This window comes from Lissotriton helveticus, chromosome 2_1 (assembly GCF_964261635.1).
Source record: "Lissotriton helveticus chromosome 2_1, aLisHel1.1, whole genome shotgun sequence".
In the NCBI taxonomy this organism is placed as follows: domain Eukaryota; kingdom Metazoa; phylum Chordata; class Amphibia; order Caudata; family Salamandridae; genus Lissotriton; species Lissotriton helveticus.
In genome coordinates this window covers 1,458,907,066-1,458,926,859 of record NC_136059.1, presented here as the reverse complement: position 1 = coordinate 1,458,926,859, position 19,794 = coordinate 1,458,907,066, and the positions used below count along the sequence as shown (strand labels likewise).

Here is a 19,794-nt window from a genome sequence, read left to right as displayed (position 1 = left end):
AATGTGGTGGAGACATGTATGTTACACTTTTGCATTAGGTTTACAGTTGGGTTTTGAGAATAGTCAAAAATTTGTAAACTTACTTAAAGTGAAAATTACTCAAAACTGTAAGTTACCTTTGTGAATCAGGCTCGTAGCTAATTCCGAGGAACCTTAAAGGAAAGGCTGCACAAATGATGCGTCAGGGAAGGACTAATTTATGCAGCAGGGGTTTCTTAAGTCCTGATTTAGGTCTTTACAGTCTCACCAATGTCCTTCGGTGGCAGCAGGCCCAAGTACTCTGCCGAGCTGATCGCATCCCACCTGACATATTCAGATGTTGTGGCTATAGTCAGTTTCCCACCACCGCAGGGGTCTTCTCTGCTGACTGACAGTACTCTGCTGCTGCCGGGCTGGCGGTATCCCAAAGGGCTGATATAGATGTTCCTGATGGGGTGGCAGTGTGCTGGTGGTACAGTCCTGACTGAGTGACGTTCTGCTGCTGAAAAGACAGGTAAGTGGTATGTATTATTATTGCAAAATACATATACAAGTTGTGTATGTGTTGTAAGGCATATGTAGGTTATGTGTACTGTCTATTTTGTTACATGTACAGTAACACAAGGCAAAAGTAACCTTCACCATGCACGATATAGGAGAAGTGACAGAGAAGCCTACCTTCGATTTCGGTGACAACGGAGTTGCTGAGCAAGTCGGCACTCGCACCTGCAATATATATTAAAAAAGCCTTTGATTCAATGTATTGGGACTTCCTATATGTCATGATGACGGGAATGGGTCTGGGCAGTGGATTTATCTGCTGGCCCAAATTACTAAATACGAAACTGGTGGCCCGGGTAAAGCGGGCTATATTGTGTCCACAAGGTTTGTGATGGGAAGAGAGACCAGACATGGATGCCCCCTATCACCAATGTTGTTTGTGATGGCCCTGGAGTCTCCTTTGCCAATGTACTGTGACAAAGTGCCCACTACAACAGACTCAGGATTAAAAAAACTCCCATCTCGTTGTCATTTAACACCGAGGAGAACAGCCATTAAAACGCGTGGAATACCCCGCACTACCATTACAACGCGGGGATTACAACGAAAGTCGTTACGACTTTCGCTGGAGGGCGCTGTTGGATAGGGAATAGTTTAATTTTCTATCCAACACCTTCCCTACTGTCAACGTGGGCTGGAGTTTGAATAGAAAATTAAACTATTCCACTATCCAGCGCCCTTCAGTGAAAGTCGTTGTAACGACTTTCGTTGTAATCCCTGCGTTGTAATGGCATGCGGGGTAAAAAGCCTGCGTTGTAATGACATACAACCAATACCGATGATATATTACTATATAGGCGTTGGAGGCCGAAGATGTCCAGAGGGTGTTCGGGTCACTGGAATAATTTGGGACACTGTCTGGACTGCAGGTCAATTGGGGGAAATCCTGTGCTTTTTCTCTCGTGCGGACTGATGAGGGGTCTAAGTCCACAGCATTTGGGGATTCATTGCAATGGGCATCAGACACGCTAAAATACTTAGGAATTTGCATTCATCACACACCACAACAACTGTTGGATGGGAACGTTCTAACAGCCCTGGCCTCACTGCATGCTGCAGTCAGATTCTGGCTGACTTTGCCATTATCAGTCATGGGCAGAATAGCCCTGGTCAAGATAGTCGCCCTCCCCAGATTACTCTATTACTTCACTGCACTTCCCATAGCAATTCCCAGAAAAATGTCCTGGACAATCGATGCTTTGCTCCTACAACTTATATGGGGCACCAGAAGGAAACGAGTAGCATTAGTAACATTAAAAATATCCACCTCAGAGGGAGTAATGGCAGTACCAGACTTTGAATTATATTGCCAGGTGGCACAGCTACAGTGGGCAGCCAGTGGGAGAGAACGTTGCTGGGGAAATTGCTGGATGGTAGCCCAGATGCTTCACCATAGAACAAGGAGGCAAGGCTACTGTTGGCCCTGGTGGACCCCGGCGCAAGTCAGAGAGGGTAATCCTGGGTGCAACAATACATTATGCATGGAACAGGGTACTCCAAAGTGCATAGACCTGCACACCTTAAGCCAGGGAGCTCCTGTTCCTGGCTCTGCTTGCATTGCCACTCAGCAGGAGTTGGATGGGACTCAGAAATCGGCTGGAGCTCAGACTAATCTTGTGCGGAGCTGGCCTTGTATAAGATGTCCACTAATGTAAGTGGGCATCTTGCACCAGTCAAGGCAACCCCTATGGTGATTTAAGAAGGTCTCAGATAACCTTAGAAAGCTATCCAAGTGGTAGCTGTGGGGAGCAGCCTTCAGGCTTAGTCTTGAAGGAGTGTAAAGATGCTTGTTTTCCAGAATGCAATATTATAGTATAAATGAAAAAAAAACAACACAAAGTATTTATAAAAATATGTATTTATTATATAACAGTATCTCCCACTTGGAGATAAACACAAAACACACAATACCATAGCAAAGAAATCAGTAAATAGCCCTACAACACAATAGGCCCCTGGAGGGAATCAAACCATATACTAAGAAAGTGGTATAAGAACAAATACTCGAGTCAAGACAATTTTAAGAGGACGTAGAATTGCTGGGGACCCACAGAACCACCCAAGGTAAGTAGATAGGGATCCCACGGAGAGCGTGTGCAGTGTGCGAACACAACTGCGTGCATTGTACAAGTCCATGTACAAGTCGCTATTGGATTTTTAAAGGTTAGGGACCCTTCCCAGAGGACCCTGAAAAACCCCATGGAGGACAGATGGTTGGAGAGCAACCCCATCCATGGATACAGTTGTACCCATGTTACCTATCCCAGGGAAGCTGGGTGCATAGGTGTGAATTGGTGTCGGAAACTGCTGTCAAACCCAATGGGGGACTTCAGGAAAGTGCTGCTGCTGGAAGAGGAGAGAGTGTTGGTAGGAATCCAAATGTGGATTCTTGAAAAGGAGTACCTGAACACAGAGGGGACAGGGTCTATGTCACTCAGAGGTGACCAGGAGACTTGGAAGACTAATGCCTTCCGATGTGGGGAGCTTCATGGAAGATGTTGATGACCTTGACTCTGCTGCTGTGAGGGCCAGGTGAATCTGAGGAAGATAAGGACCTGGATACGAGCTGTCCCACCAAGAATATCGAGTGCTGAGGGGTTGGTGTCCGGCAGAGCACCAACAAGCCTTGGCAAATGCAACCCACCCAGGAAGTCAAGAAGGTGCAACATTGGGACCAGTAAGGTCCAGGGGGCGTACCACAAGCAGGGGAGTCAGGGCAGGCTTGGAGAAATCAGGGGAGCCCAGGGAAAACAAAGGTGACCTTCAAATGGGCCCACAGGCCAGAGGCACAGGAGTACCTTGAGCAGCCCATCAAAAGGAGCATGCCACGGTGCCCAAGAGGCAATGAGGCTGAAGATCTTGCTAGAAGAATTTGCCGGAGGTTGGGGCTACTTGGAGCTCAATGCACTCATCACAAAGTTGCCAACAAGCATTTGCACTTGCAAAAGTACACAGTGCAAAGGGGTTCGGTTAATGCAGCCCCCACAAGTTATTATGACCTCAAACTCGGTGAGAGTACTGCTCAGGCCTCAAGGGATGTAGAAAACTACTACCTGTGTTGTTGAATCCTTCGGAGTCCGCAGGAGCTTAGGATCAGCAGACCAGTCAGCAGTGTTGAGGTGCCTGCGAATGCAGGGATGTGACTCCTTCACTTTAAGGGCGATTGCTTCAAGTGTCTTGGATGCTCCACAGGTCCTGCATGGATCCTGTATGGTGCACAGGCAAGGCAATACAGCAGACTGAAAAGGAGACGAAGTCCGGCCCTAACGAAGTCCCGTGAAGTCCAGGGTGCCCAGACGGTAGAAATGCAGTGGTGTCAGTTCTGAATCTCATCCCACGGCGAATCTAATGACCTACACCCAGGTAAGCCCTTAAGTACCCTAGGGAAAGTGCTGAAAAGATTCAGGGGACCCTCCTATGGAAGGGTCTGGACAGGGCGGAGTTTACTCCCATGTCCTTTGTTCAGTTTTGTGCCAGAGCAGGAGCCAACGGCTCCAATTACTGGTTTGAACTGGACTATGCACAGGGACACCAAATGTGCCCCTCACACACAATTTCTGGCACTGGCAAGTGCACTCACCCCTAATACACTAACTCCTGTCTGGGAGGTGGTCACACCTATCTGTGACAGGATGCCTATTGTTCCAGGGAAGACATGGCTTGGCAGTTCGGTCTGGACGGTTCCTATGAGGCAGAGGGTCAAGACTGATTTGCATATGGTCATGTCTGAACTGGGGTGGGATGGTAAGCAAAATAACGATGGATTAAACCCAGCTCTGTGACTGGGGTGAATGTTTTGCCAATGTGCAACATTCCGTCCATCACCTTGTGTGTTTTGCTGTTCACCCTATGTGGGAAGGGTATTCCCAGACGTGGGTCCCGTGCTCACTGCACCACTGGAGTCAAGCTATCCTGGCTGAAGACGGCTGATCGCAAAAAATCTAGTTGGGGGGGAATGAACCACTTGTCCTGTGTTCCCAGGGTCTATGATAACCTGGGAGGGGCCATAGTTGTAAAAAACCCTCATATGCGGACACAGGCGTCAGGCGGTATATCTTGGTTCCATTCAGTGCCGCAACAGCATTATCATTGGGTCTTTTCCTTAGTATGTTATGCTGACCTCCACATGGAGGAAGACCAACTGGAGTGACAGTAGTGGCCAGAAATAACAAGCATTTACAATGCAATAGGTCTCGCAGCATTAAAGTTTGAGTTATTGGCATTGTGTATGACAATGTGTTGCATCAATTTTTTTTCAAACTTTGAATTGGTGTATAAATGAACACCTGGGCTTGGTGGTGCATAGCATGGCGAGAAGGGACAATATGATATTACGTGGTGTCCTAATATAGCGTGCATAAGTCCTAAATCCGCCTTGGGGCGCTAAGTGACAACAATATGTGGAGGAAAGGAATGACAAGTTTAAGCTATTGGCATTGTAATTGTCCATGCTTTTTATTTAGGAAATATGTACTTCTTTGAGCCCGTTTACTAGTGGCCCGTTAAACTGCCATGCCTGCACAAACACCTGTTTACCCGGGACTGCAATTATTAATGGTGCTGTCTTTATCGCATCCGGTTACTACCAAGTGTGATACGGATTACATCCCTTCATTACATTTCGGCAGATCAGACCAGTTAGAATACAAGGTTTGTGCGGAAAATGCCCCCGGAATCCCGCCGCGGCCGCACCGGAAGTCAGGCAAGGTCGCCTGTGACGGGGGCGGGGCCGCGTCCGGACCAGAAGAGAAGGCAGGCAGAGTCAATGCGTCTCGCGGCCCGGGGCTCCTGTGAGCGGTGGAGAGCCCCTGAGCCGCCAGCACGAGGTTGGGCAATGCGTGCTGAGAGCGGAGTCCCCCGAGATTGGCCCAGTAAGTTCAAAAGGGCTGGGGGGGGTCTTAGTGCACTTGTGTGTGTGTGTATGCTCGTGTGTGTATGTATGTGTGAGACGGTGACGGGGGGCGGGCGGGCCTCGGTGCACTTGTGTGTGTGTGTGCGCGCGTGTGTGTATGTGTGGGGTGGGGTGTGTGTCTCTGTATGTATGTGCGTGCGTGCATGGGCGCTCGTGTGTGTGTGTGTGACGATGTATGTAAAAATGGGTAGAATATTTTTGTTTTCTACACATTGTGAACACACTTTCACTCTCACACACGTGCCCTCCTTAAAATATATGTATAAGTCATCAAACGTGGCCAGAATTATTAGTGATCCCAAAAGTACATTATCATATATATGATATATATATATTCTTTTCAGACAAGTATGCCGTGTACTCGCGGGGTGGTTGTAGGCTTGTTTATTCAGTGAGTGGACTGGAATATGTAGCCTCCGACATGTCTCTTGGAATGACCCTCCGACATCAGGAGCTATTTCACTGCGAACGGACCCCTCGGCCTGCAGGTTACACAGATAGGTGTGAGGCAGATACGCAAACCCAATTAGCTATTTTAACTGGGATTGACGTATATGGCTACAGTGTACACATATGTGTTTGCAGCAGACAGAAACTCCCCGGATTGTTTTACTGGGGGTGGAATCTTCGGCTAGTGAGCAGACATCGACACCCCCTGGGCTGCTTTCTTTCTTACCGGGTTAGGGATGGTGCTGCATGCAAAGTGGCTGAACAGCTAGAGCGGCCGACTTTGAAGCTGGGGAACCACCAGGTTCTACTCTGGCGCGAGACTCAAGCATCCGGCAATTCTGGCCAAATCACAATCTCCCCGTGCCGAAAAAAATTAAGATGTCCCTCTGTAATGCAACTGGTACTCACCTTAAAAAGGCTTTAGGGGGCTAAAGCGCTCTAATGCTGCTGTTCGAGTTCGCGCTATATAAAACTGCAACAACAAAAAATAATAATAATAAACAGGTGCTTGACTGATTGACACACCGCTCAACAATATTAGGGGGCAGGTAATTGCAGTACTCCAAAAATTAGCACTCTTCGTGTTTCGGAAGTCAATAAGTCTATAACTCCTCTTGATTTATGAACATGAAAAGACCAGACAAAGAGACGCGGTGGCCTTGTGCCTTCATTTCTATTGAGAGAGTTCAGGGCCTGTTCGCCCCTCTGACGTCACGCTCTGTCTGACAGTGGCTGGTGTTGGTGCGTTCACTCTGGCACGGCCTTTTTCTTTCTTAGGGCGTGTGATAAGCCTACGCCCACCCCCGCCTGCCCCAGCGACTTGCGGCTTACCAGAGCTATAGAAACTGCGTAAAAATATCCGGATGAAATGTCAAATTAGTGACTCACAGGCCGCCGCGCCCTCAGTGAGCACCGGCTGGGACTAGGCCTCAGTGTGGCGCCAACTAAACTCCCGCCATTTCAGGGGATTACCGTCTCGAATTCGGGAGACCCTCCAGCAATTGTACTAATTTTTCATTTTTTTGGGCAGTTTCATTTCTTTTGTCTCATCGCAAGTCTTATGCAGCAGGACACATATCTGTCCTGTCGTTGCGATGCATTTAAAAAGTCAGCCTTCTTAGATTAGAGCGGATTCAATATTTTCTAAGGCCTGGTAAAACGTTTTTAGGTCATTACGTTGTAAATATAGAACCACATAATAACATTCACAACCATCATGCTCTTGCCCGCTCATGCTCTTGCCCGCTCTGTGACATTTAATATCGGCAACACAGGTCTCTTGATCTTAAACACACGCTGCTTTTACAACACTTCGCCAAAAGTAAGCAAAGCCTAATAGCAGCCTGCTAAATGAGCGCGTGTCCATCTGCATGTCGACGACAGAGTCACAATGCCACACTAACAAGGACACTGAAAGCGCCAGGGAGATGCTACTTTCTTTGATATGCCAATGAAGAAGGCAAAGGTGAACATTGCCCTAAGAAGAGTTTTGTTTTTAAAACATTTCGTGCGTTTAGGAAAAAAACTAACTGTTTAATGAGCTAGCCTTAATGCATGTGTGTACGCCCAACAATGTCTACAATAATATCAATTCTTATTGTTTACCCATACTGTCTGTGCTTCTATTCTAAATCAAAAAAAATTATGTTGTAAATATGGAACAACGTAAATGACATTCACAACCATCATACTCTTGCCTGCTCTGTGACATATAATACCACCAGCAAGACGTCTTTTGATTTAAACACACGCTGCTTTTACAACACTTGGCTAAAAGTAAGCAAAGCCTTATTGCAGCTTGCTGAATGAAAGTGTGTCTATCTGCATGTAGGCGAGAGAGTCACAATGCCACAGTAAAAACGAAACTAAAAGCGCTAGGGAGATGCTACTTGCTTTGATATTTATTTATTTTTATTTTATATGCTTATAAAGCGCCAGACTAGACCCCCGAAGGGGTATCTCCGCGCTATAACTGCGAGTATTGAGAGAGTAAGAAACTGTGTCCAAAGATGGGAGGGCAGTTAGTAGCTGGGGAACAGAAGGGTCTTGAGGTTTTTCCTAAACATCATGTGGTTGGTAATTGACCTTAGTTCGAGCGGCAGTGAGTTCCATAAGACAGGTCCAGTGTGGGCCAGTGCACGTCCACCTTGCCTGGCCTTCTTAAATCTGGGTACTTTAAGTAAAAGTTGGTCGCTAGAGCGCAAAGAGCGTCCTGGGGTGTAAGGCTTGAAAATATCTATAAAGTACTTCGGGCCCATCCCCATTAGACTCTTGTGTATGATACACAGGGTCTTAAAATGAACACGCTTCTTCACAGGGAGCCAGTGAAGCTGAGACAATAGGGGACAGGATGGAGTCCTAGGAGGAGCATTCATGATAATCCTTGCGGCCGTATTTTGAATGACCTGCAATTTCTTGATTTGCTCTTCATTAGCTCCTTGGAGCAATCCGTTGCAGTAGTCGATCCTACTAATAACAAGAGCCTGCACCAGGGTTTTCCTGTGGTGATCCGGGAGATAGGGAAAGACACGTCTGAGCATCCCTATAGCCCGGAAACAGGTGCCGGCTACTTGATTGACATGGTCCTTAAAAATGAGTTGTTGGTCAAACATAACTCCCAGGTTCTTGACCTTAACCTTGGGGGTAGGAACAGGGCCAAGTTCCAGAGGCCACCAGTCAGAGGACCAGTGTGTTGTTGCTTGGCCGAACAACACAACCTCTGTTTTCCCGACATTGCACTGCAGACAATTCGATGACATCCAGTCTGCAATGGCTCTCATCCCCTCTGCAAAAGATTTTTTTATTGCAGGTGTGAGAGTTTTGAAGGGAAAAAGAAGTTGGGTATCGTCAGCGTAGGATACAGGGGTGAACCCGAAAGATCTTGCTAGGTTGGCAAGGGGGGCCACATATATGTTGAAGAGTGTCGGGCTCAAACAGGAGCCCTGTGGCACCCCCTTATTGAGCTCCCGATAGGTGGACTTGTGGGAGCCCAGCCTAACCTCTTGGGAACGCCCGGACAGAAAACTCTCCAACCATGCCAAAGCCTCTCCCTCTATTCCTACCTCCTTCAGGCGATGGAGAAGCACCTTGTGAGACACCGTATCAAAAGCGGCGGAAAGGTCCAACAGCACCAGAACCATAGAGCAACCATCATCCAGTGCCATTTTGATGTTATTGGTCACTGTCTGAAGTGCTGATTCTGTGCTGTGGTTAGGCCTGAACCCAGATTGGGAATGGTCCAGGCCTTCCGTCGCTTCAAGGTGTTTCGAGAGATAGGTGTTCACGTGCTTCTCCGTGATCTTGCCTAGGTAAGGTAGGAGGGAGATGGGACGCAGGTTGGATAGGTCTGTCCAGGGGGATGAAGCCTTCTTTCTTATTGGGTTCACCACTGCCTTTTTCCAATCTGCTGGGACTTGGCCTGTTTTGAGGGAGATGTTTACCATTTCCAGAATATGGGGACCTAATAAAGGGATCAAAGGGCCGACCATTTTAGCCGGTACCAGGTCATTAGGGGATCCTGTTTTAATATGAGTACAGAGAGTAAGAAGCTCTGTATGAGTGATGGGAGGGAAAAGCGTCAGGGAGGTTTTATTGTCTAAAACAGAAATAGCGGTGGGACCAATTTTAGTTTGACTTTTGCTGATATTGTTGGCAGCTAATATCTTTCCATAGATAGTGTTGATTTTGTCCTCAAAGAACAGCGAGACTTTATCACACAATTCCTGTGAAAAGTCGTCTGAACTTTCACACGCTGTGGGTTTTATAAAGTTTTGTAAAATATTAAAAAGTTCTTTAGGGCTGTTACCTGCTTCTTCTATTTGTAGTGTCAGTTGTAGTTTCCTTGCTGATTTAATGTTTTTATAGTATTCTGATTGGGCCTTTAGGAAAATCAGACGGTTGTTATCAGTTTTAGTTTTTCTCCAGACTTTCTCGAGACGTCTACATTTTTGTTTCTCTGCTCTCAGTTCTTTTGTATACCATTTTTCTTGTTTTGATACTAGGTGTTGTTTGTGTCTTTTTAGGGGGGCAATGGTGTCAATGGTTTTTTTGATAGATTCATTGAGTTTGACTAATGCAGTATCTGCTGTATCTGACTCCAGAAAAATGGGATCTGTCCATACCTCATGAGCCGTATCAATATTAATTTTGTGCCATTGACGTCTCCAAGAGGGGGGGGGGGGGGGACATTCTTAATAGGTCTCGTAGGAGTAGGGAGAGTGAATTCCAACAAGGAGTGGTCGGTCCACGATATGCTGGTGGCCAAAGAACAGTTTATTTGGTAGAGTTAGAGAAGATAAGATCGAGCATGTGTCCCCCTGTATGAGTAGGTCCATGATTTTTTAATTCCAAGCCCAAATTCAGTAAATCTGTAATTAGAGCCATGGATTCGGTCAACAGTGGCTGGTCAACATGTATATTAAAATCGCCTAGAAGCAGAAAGTCTTCTTTTGATTTAATATGTCGGGCTAAGATTTCTTGGAGAGAGAGTGCAAAGTTGGGATCTGCTCCTGGGGGTCGATAGACCAAAGCCCCTTTCCAGGTAAAATGATTAGTTAAATGAAATTTAAAAAGCAGAGTTTCTAATTGCGCGTTTGAGTGTTGTTCAATAATAGTACAGTGTATATGATCCCTGTATATGATCGCTAAACCGCCTCCGGTTTTAATGTCTCTGTCAAGGTGTTTGATCTTATAGCCAGAGGGAATCCCCATTGCAATGGCTGTGACAGTGTGGGGTTTCAACCAGGTTTCCACAAGGAAACATATGTCCGGTTGGATTGAGTGTATTAGGTCCCAGACCTGATGCTGATGAGGAGAGCGAAGGTAAACTTTGGCCTGAGGAAAGTTTCGTTTCTTAAAGGCAATGTATGTGTTTTCAGTATAAGGAAACGAAACACTACTTCTAAATGAGAAAGAAATTAAATTAAATTGTTCTTTGGCATATGAAACGAAAAATTTGCTTCTAATGAGGTAATCGTAATGCACGTACATTCATGGGCAAGGGTTGTGTGTCGACCCTTGGCATGTAGACTTAGTCCGTCTGATGGGCATTCAGTTGTCAGCCATAGGCAAGGATTGTATGCTGGCCCATGTTTTGTTGAAATTGGTAGCCCTGGGCAACGGTTGTATGCCAGCCCTCTTATAATGGACTTGGTCTTTGGGCTGGAAGATCAGCACACGGCCCTGTGCCATTTCTGTGCCAGCCCATGCCATGTTGGGCTGTCAAGCAGTCGCTCCAGGTAAAAAGGATAGTCTTTGTGCTGTCTGTGTCTCTGCAGCAGGTGCTCAAACCCACCATGTGCTTGGAGGCTGGTCGCTTATAGAACGAGAAGCGGGAAAGAAGCTACCTGGTTCCGGAAGGTGCAGTATTTACATTTCCTAGAGACAGTCAAATATTCTGAAGGCAACACGCCCTACAGTGTACACATATGTCTTTGCAGCAGACAGAAACTCCCCGGATTGTTTTACTGGGGTGGAATCTTCGGCTAGTGAGAACCCACAGGTCTCTTAGCAGACATCGACACCCCTGGGCTGCTTTATTTCTTACCGGGTTAGAGATGGTGCTGCATGCAACGTGGCTGAACAGCTAGAGCGGCCGACTTTGAAGCTGGGGAACCACCAGGTTCTAGTCTGGCGCGAGACTCAAGCATCCAGCGATTCGGGGCAAATCTCAATCTCCCTGTGACGAAAAAAATTAAGGGGTCCCTCTGTAATGCAACTGGTGCTCACCTTAAAAAGGCTTTAGATGGCTAAAGCGCTCTAATGCTGCGGTTCGAGTTCGCGCTATATAAAACTGCAACAACAAAAAATAATAAGAATAAACAGGTGCTTGACTGATCGACACACCGCTCAACAATATTCGGGGGCAGGTAATTGCAGTACTCCAAAAATTAGCACTCTTCGTGTTTCGGAAGTCAGTAAATCTATAACTCCTCTTGATTTATGAACATGAAAAGACCAGACAAAGAGACGCGGTGGCCTTGTGCCTTCATTTCTATTGAGAGAGTTTAGGGCCTGTTCGCCCCTCTAACGTCACGCTCTGTCTGACAGTGGCTGGTGTTACACGTTTACTCTAAACGCGCATTGCAAGAAACTTGCAACAAAGTCCATTCAGCGCTCGTACTTGTGCGCGTGACAGTCTCAAATCGCCTCCAAGGCGATGCGCGCGGCCAGGATTGTCTCCTGGAAAGCAGACACGGCAACAAAAGGTTCTCGGCGAGAACGCACTTCCGCGCTTAGCCGAGACCTAAAAAGAGGGCGTGTTGGTGCTCAGGTGAATGTGAAATAAAATTCCTTATGTGAAGTCTCTCGTGTTTTATTCTATAGATCACTGGTATAGGAAACTAAAAACAGAAACATGCGTTTTCAGGCCTAGTTACTAGCCTTTCGCACTCGTGAGAGCGGTCAACATGTTTCGGCCTCCTGGTATCTCTAGAGGCTTTCGTCAGGACCAATCGATTAAGAGCTTATTGTGGCTCCTAAGTGTGTAAAAGTTGTTTACTCACCACCTTTATGGTTAATAGGTAGATAAGTTGTATCTGTACCTAAAAGGAAAAGAGAAATTTTACAGTAATATCACCATTTGTTAACATTGCTGTTGCGGTATATTTTACTGCTGACATCAAATCACAAACTTCATTCTACAAACATGGGGCGTGTATTAACGCTAGTTAGTGGCAAGCGAGAAAAAGGGGTTTCAGGGACAGTGGTGGATGTTCTGCTTAGTCCGAGAACAAAGGTAAAACTGAAAAGAGGGCCTAAAAACGTCGAGTGGTTCGCTCAACAATGAAAGTAAATACGACGTCAAAAATAAACAACTGTATTCAGAATCGCGTGTAGCAAGTGTTTACAAGGAGATAATAGTGTGCCTTTATTCCCATAGTTGCCTTGGTTAATCTATCATCTCATCCTTATCACTGAGAAAGCATCTTAAAAACAGTAGTTTTGAAAGGAGGATCGCCGTTATGCTATGTGATCGATAGCGGCGTATCTTTCAATGGCTGACTTGCATGCGCAGGTTATTTCAAAGGCAGTTGTCGCGCGTTGCTTGTCATGAACTTGTAAAGCTTGTAATATCGATAATGCCTGATTGTAAATGGTTGCTCTAGCTGATCTCATCCTCATCACTGCGATTATATCTTAGAAACAGTTATTTTGAAAGGCGGGTCGCCATTATGCTACATGATCGGTAGCTGCAAACAAAACAGTGATGGACAGAATGTGGATCAATGTCACACATTCACCCCAGTCAAAAGATCTGGGCCCAAATCCATCGTTTTTCCACTCCACACCACCCTGGGTTAGACAATGGCGATATGCAAATCAGCGCTGACCCTGTGCCCCATGGGAACAGTCCAGTCCGAACTACAAAAGCCATGTCCTTCCCAGAACGGAAACAAGCATCCGAGGACCGGCCCGGTTTCGAGGTAACACCTCTCATCAGCCCGGCTAGCTTGACTCCAGTGGTGTGGAGTGCCTGGGACTCACGTCTGAGCATCCCCAGTACACTTAGAGCGGTAATTGCAAACACAACAGTGATGGACAGAATGTGGATCAATGTCACACATTCACCCCAGTCAAAAGATCTGGGCCCAAATCCATCGTTTTTCCACTCCACACCACCCTGGGTTAGACAATGGCGATATGCAAATCAGCGCTGACCCTGTGCCCCATGGGAACAGTCCAGTCCGAACTACAAAAGCCATGTCCTTCCCAGAACGGAAACAAGCATCCGAGGACCGGCCCGGTTTCGAGGTAACACATCTCATCAGCCCGGCTAGCTTGACTCCAGTGGTGTGGAGTGCCTGGGACTCACGTCTGAGCATCCCCAGTACACTTAGAGCGGTAATTGCAAACACAACAGTGATGGACAGAATGTGGATCAATGTCACACATTCACCCCAGTCAAAAGATCTGGGCCCAAATCCATCGTTTTTCCACTCCACACCACCCTGGGTTAGACAATGGCGATATGCAAATCAGCGGTGACCCTGTGCCCCATGGGAACAGTCCAGTCCGAACTACAAAAGCCATGTCCTTCCCAGAACGGAAACAAGCATCCGAGGACCGGCCCGGTTTCGAGGTAACACCTCTCATCAGCCCGGCTAGCTTGACTCCAGTGGTGTGGAGTGCCTGGGACTCACGTCTGAGCATCCCCAGTACACTTAGAGCGGTAATTGCAAACACAACAGTGATGGACAGAATGTGGATCAATGTCACACATTCACCCCAGTCAAAAGATCTGGGCCCAAATCCATTGTTTTTCCACTCCACACCACCCTGGGTTAGACAATGGCGATATGCAAATCAGCGCTGACCCTTTGTGCCCCATGGGAACAGTCCAGTCCGAACAACAAAAGCCATGTCCTTCCCAGAACGGAAACAAGCATCCGAGGACCGGCCCGGTTTCGAGGTAACACCTCTCATCAGCCCAGCTAGCTTGACTCCAGTGGTGTGGAGTGCCTGGGACTCACGTCTGAGCATCCCCAGTACACTTAGAGCGGTAATTGCAAACACAACAGTGATGGACAGAATGTGGATCAATGTCACACATTCACCCCAGTCAAAAGATCTGGGCCCAAATCCATCGTTTTTCCACTCCACACCACCCTGGGTTAGACAATGGCGATATGCAAATCAGCGCTGACCCTGTGCCCCATGGGAACAGTCCAGTCCGAACTACAAAAGCCATGTCCTTCCCAGAACGGAAACAAGCATCCGAGGACCGGCCCGGTTTTGAGGTAACACCTCTCATCAGCCCGGCTAGCTTGACTCCAGTGGTGTGGAGTGCCTGGGACTCACGTCTGAACATCCCCAGTACACTTAGAGCGGTAATTGCAAACACAACAGTGATGGACAGAATGTGGATCAATGTCACACATTCACCCCAGTCAAAAGATCTGGGCCCAAATCCATCGTTTTTCCACTCCACACCACCCTGGGTTAGACAATGGCGATATGCAAATCAGCGCTGACCCTGGGCCCCATGGGAACAGTCCAGTCCGAACTACAAAAGCCATGTCCTTCCCAGAACGGAAACAAGCATCCGAGGACCGGCCCGGTTTCGAGGTAACACCTCTCATCAGCCCGGCTAGCTTGACTCCAGTGGTGTGGAGTGCCTGGGACTCACGTCTGAGCATCCCCAGTACACTTAGAGCGGTAATTGCAAACACAACAGTGATGGACAGAATGTGGATCAATGTCACACATTCACCCCAGTCAAAAGATCTGGGCCCAAATCCATCGTTTTTCCACTCCACACCACCCTGGGTTAGACAATGGCGATATGCAAATCAGCGCTGACCCTGTGCCCCATGGGAACAGTCCAGTCCGAACTACAAAAGCCATGTCCTTCCCAGAACGGAAACAAGCATCCGAGGACCGGCCCGGTTTCGAGGTAACACCTCTCATCAGCCCGGCTAGCTTGACTCCAGTGGTGTGGAGTGCCTGGGACTCACGTCTGAGCATCCCCAGTACACTTAGAGCGGTAATTGCAAACACAACAGTGATGGACAGAATGTGGATCAATGTCACACATTCACCCCAGTCAAAAGATCTGGGCCCAAATCCATTGTTTTTCCACTCCACACCACCCTGGGTTAGACAATGGCGATATGCAAATCAGCGCTGACCCTGTGCCCCATGGGAACAGTCCAGTCCGAACTACAAAAGCCATGTCCTTCCCAGAACGGAAACAAGCATCCGAGGACCGGCCCGGTTTCGAGGTAACACCTCTCATCAGCCCGGCTAGCTTGACTCCAGTGGTGTGGAGTGCCTGGGACTCACGTCTGAGCATCCCCAGTACACTTAGAGCGGTAATTGCAAACACAACAGTGATGGACAGAATGTGGATCAATGTCACACATTCACCCCAGTCAAAAGATCTGGGCCCAAATCCATCGTTTTTCCACTCCACACCACCCTGGGTTAGACAATGGCGATATGCAAATCAGCGCTGACCCTGTGCCCCATGGGAACAGTCCAGTCCGAACTACAAAAGCCATGTCCTTCCCAGAACGGAAACAAGCATCCGAGGACCGGCCCGGTTTCGAGGTAACACCTCTCATCAGCCCGGCTAGCTTGACTCCAGTGGTGTGGAATGCCTGGGACTCACGTCTGAGCATCCCCAGTACACTTAGAGCGGTAATTGCAAACACAACTTTGCAATTACCGCTCTAAGTGTACTGGGGATGCTCAGACGTGAGTCCCAGGCACTCCACACCACTGGAATCAAGCTAGCCGGGCTGATGAGAGGTGTTACCTCGAAACCGGGCCGGTCCTCGGATGCTTGTTTCCGTTCTGGGAAGGACATGGCTTTTGTAGTTCGGACTGGACTGTTCCCATGGGGCACAGGGTCAGCGCTGATTTGCATATCGCCATTGTCTAACCCAGGGTGGTGTGGAGTGGAAAAACGATGGATTTGGGCCCAGATCTTTGGACTGGGGTGAATGTGTGACATTGATCCACATTCTGTCCATCACTGTTGTGTTTGCAATTACTGCTCTAAGTGTACTGGGGATGCTCAGACGTGAGTCCCAGGCACTCCACACCACTGGAATCAAGCTAGCCGGGCTGATGAGAGGTGTTACCTCGAAACCGGGCCGGTCCTCGGATGCTTGTTTCCGTTCTGGGAAGGACATGGCTTTTGTAGTTCGGACTGGACTGTTCCCATGGGGCACAGGGTCAGCGCTGATTTGCATATCGCCATTGTCTAACCCAGGGTGGTGTGGAGTGGAAAAACAATGGATTTGGGCCCAGATCTTTGGACTGGGGTGAATGTGTGACATTGATCCACATTCTGTCCATCACTGTTGTGTTTGCAACATGATCGGTAGCGGCGTATCTTTTAATGGCATACTTGCATGCGCGGATTATTTCAAAGACAGTTATCACGCATATCTTATCACGAAATTGTAACATTTGTAGTATCGAATGCCCATTACAAAATTAAACATTGTGCCTTCGGGTTGAAAGGAGAGATGTGATAAACATTCTCGGCCGTCATTACCTTGAATCATTTGGATTACAGCGGCATCGAGGAATTCGGCCAGCTTGGCAGACCTGTTGCTGGTGGTCAAAGATAAATACATAGCCATCAAATCAGATAACGTTTACTTACAGTTTGTTCTCGTTTCGGAGGGACAACCATTTTGTGTCTTACCTGTGCTGTCGTCACGAGGACTTGTGCTGACTCTAGATCCTTAGGTGACGTGCTCCTGTGTAGGACAGGTTTTAACAACTCTTGGAGTTAAAGTAAAGAGAGACTATGTGTAAATAGTGGTTGGCAATGTTGGTTAGCATGGGAAGTTGATACCTTGCACTGTTTGAACGGTAGGCAGTCAAAATATCGAATTGTTAATATCGAAGTACAATAATATCGAAGTAGTAATATCGAAGGTAAGTAATACCGAATGTAAGTAATATAGATGGTAAGTAACATCGATTTTGTTAATATCTATGTAAGTAATATCGATGTTACTAATATCTATGTTAGTAATATCGATGTTAATAATATCGATTTTTATATGATTTTTATCTTTATTATTATGTATTTAATATGTATTTTTTTTTGTAATGTAATTTAAGTACATTTTGTATTTTAGTACCGTAGCGGGTTGTGGGTTTATAGGGGAATAGGGTGGGAAGTAATTTAATTATACTAAGTTAATTATTAATTTATTAGGAATTATAAATTAATTTTTAATTAATAGGTAATTAATTTGTATTCATTAGTAATTTATTTTAATTAATTGATTAATTGATAATTATGTTCTGTAGCGGGTTATGGGTTTGCAGGGGAATAGGGTTGGAAGTAATTTAATTATAGTAAATTAATTATTAATTTATTAGTAATTATGAATTAATTATTAATTAATAGGTAATTAATTTTTAGTAATTAGTAATTTATTTTAATTAATTGATTATTTGATAATTATGTTCTGTAGTGGGTAATGGGTTTATAGGGGAATAGGGTGGGAAGTAATTTAAATGTAATTAAGTAATACTTTTTTTATTAATTGTTTTTGGTGATTATATTATTGTTAATTAATAATTAATTGGTAATTAATATTTATTAATTGGTAATTAATTGTTATTAATTTATTAATTGATAATTATGTTGAGTGTATTATTTTATTATTGGTGTTTGTTGTGTGTTCTTTAGGGGAATAGTGTGTAAAGTAATTGATATGTTATTAAGTAGTTATTAAATTCATATTTGTGTATTGGTAATTAATTTATTGAATATTAATTATTAATTGGTAATTATTTTTTATAATTATTTATTAGTATTTGTAAATAGTTTAGATTTATTTAATAAATAATATTTTTAATATTTAAAGATATAAATGTATTTATAAGTATGTTATTTTTAATGTTTACGCTATCCAACACTTTCCCTACTGTTGCACTCTCTGGAGTAGGAATAGTAATTTTTACCCCTACGCTATCCAACACTTTCCCTACTGTTGCACTCTCTGGAGTTGGAATAGTAATTTTAACCCCTACGCTATCCAACACTTTCCCTACTGTTGCACTCTCTGGAGTTGGAATAGTAACTTTTACCTCTACGCTATCCAACGCTTTCCCTACTGTGTTGCACTCTCTGGAGTTGGAATAGTAATTTTTACCCTCCCGCTATCCAACGCTTTCCCTACTGTTGCACTCTCTGGAGTGGGAATAGTAATTTTTACCCCTACGCTATCCAACACTTTCCCTACTGTTTCACTCTCTGGAGTTGGAATAGTAATTATTACTTCTACGCTATCCAACACTTTCCCTACTGTTGCGCTCTCTGGAGTTGGAATAGTAATTTTTACCCCTACGCTATTCAATGTTTTTCCTACGGTTGCACTCTCTGGAGTGGGAATAGTAATTTTTACCCCTACGCTATCCAACATTTTCCTTACTGTTGCACTCTCTGGAGTGGGAATAGTAATTTTTACCCCTACGTAATCCAACATTTTCCTTACTGTTTTTTTGGGGGGAGTTGGAATAGTATTTGATTTACTCTGTAATTTAATATTTTTTGTTTTGTTTTACTTATTATGGTATGTAATTAATTTTAGAAATATGAAAAGTAAATTATTTTTAAAAAATTTGTTTTGTATAATTATTACATTTTTATTTATGTTTATTATTTTATGTTTATAGTTAAACTTGCAATTTATAATATTTTTAATTATTTATAAGTTATTAGAATGAATATTAAAACGGATTATTAAGTAAGTATATATATTATCTATTATATGTATTTGTTTAATATGTTTTATTACATTATGTATATTACTTATTAATTTTAAATAATATAAAATATGTTTAACTATATTTATTATATTTTAAAGTATATTTTAATTAATTTTACATATTGTTTTTTAATTAAAAATAACGATATTTTTTTAAAAACGATATTTTTGACATCTTTATTTATTTTTTGATATTTTTGTACTTACCTTGTTGTAGATAGGATGTCAATATTGTTGACATCGATATTTTTGTTGCGATATTTTTGTATCTCGATATTCTGACTTTCGATATTCTGTCATAGATCCTGTTTGAACATATGAAATGACTACCCATAATGATGCATCAATGGCAGTGATGTCTTAAACACTGAATATATTCAATGTTAGTGAAATGTGGAGCAGTTAAAGTGAGTGCAGACTAGGTCGAATGTTATTGATCTGTGTAAACTGCATTTGCTGTTTGTCAATAGATCAAAAAATCAAATCATCAAAAACAGAACATAATGGCCAATGTAAGGATTCTGAATTGTTCCTATGTGAGGGAATGCCAGGGGATGTTTTCATTCATTCCTTCCCTGTCTTTTTTTTAAACGGTGGACCCAGCGTTGTTCTTTGTCATACAGAACTCGTTCTGCGTTGTAGTGTTTGACA

At 44.8% G+C, this 19,794-nt stretch overlaps 1 protein-coding gene across 1 annotated transcript in view; it reads right to left on the bottom strand.

The window, feature by feature from the left end:
* Positions 1 to 19,794, bottom strand: part of LOC144820269 (uncharacterized) — a 938,422-nt gene that overhangs the window by 846,399 nt on the left and 72,229 nt on the right. The window contains exon 2 of the mRNA XM_078677858.1: positions 117 to 481. The gene's annotated coding sequence lies outside the window, so the exon portion shown is untranslated. The remainder of the gene's footprint in view (positions 1 to 116; positions 482 to 19,794) is intronic.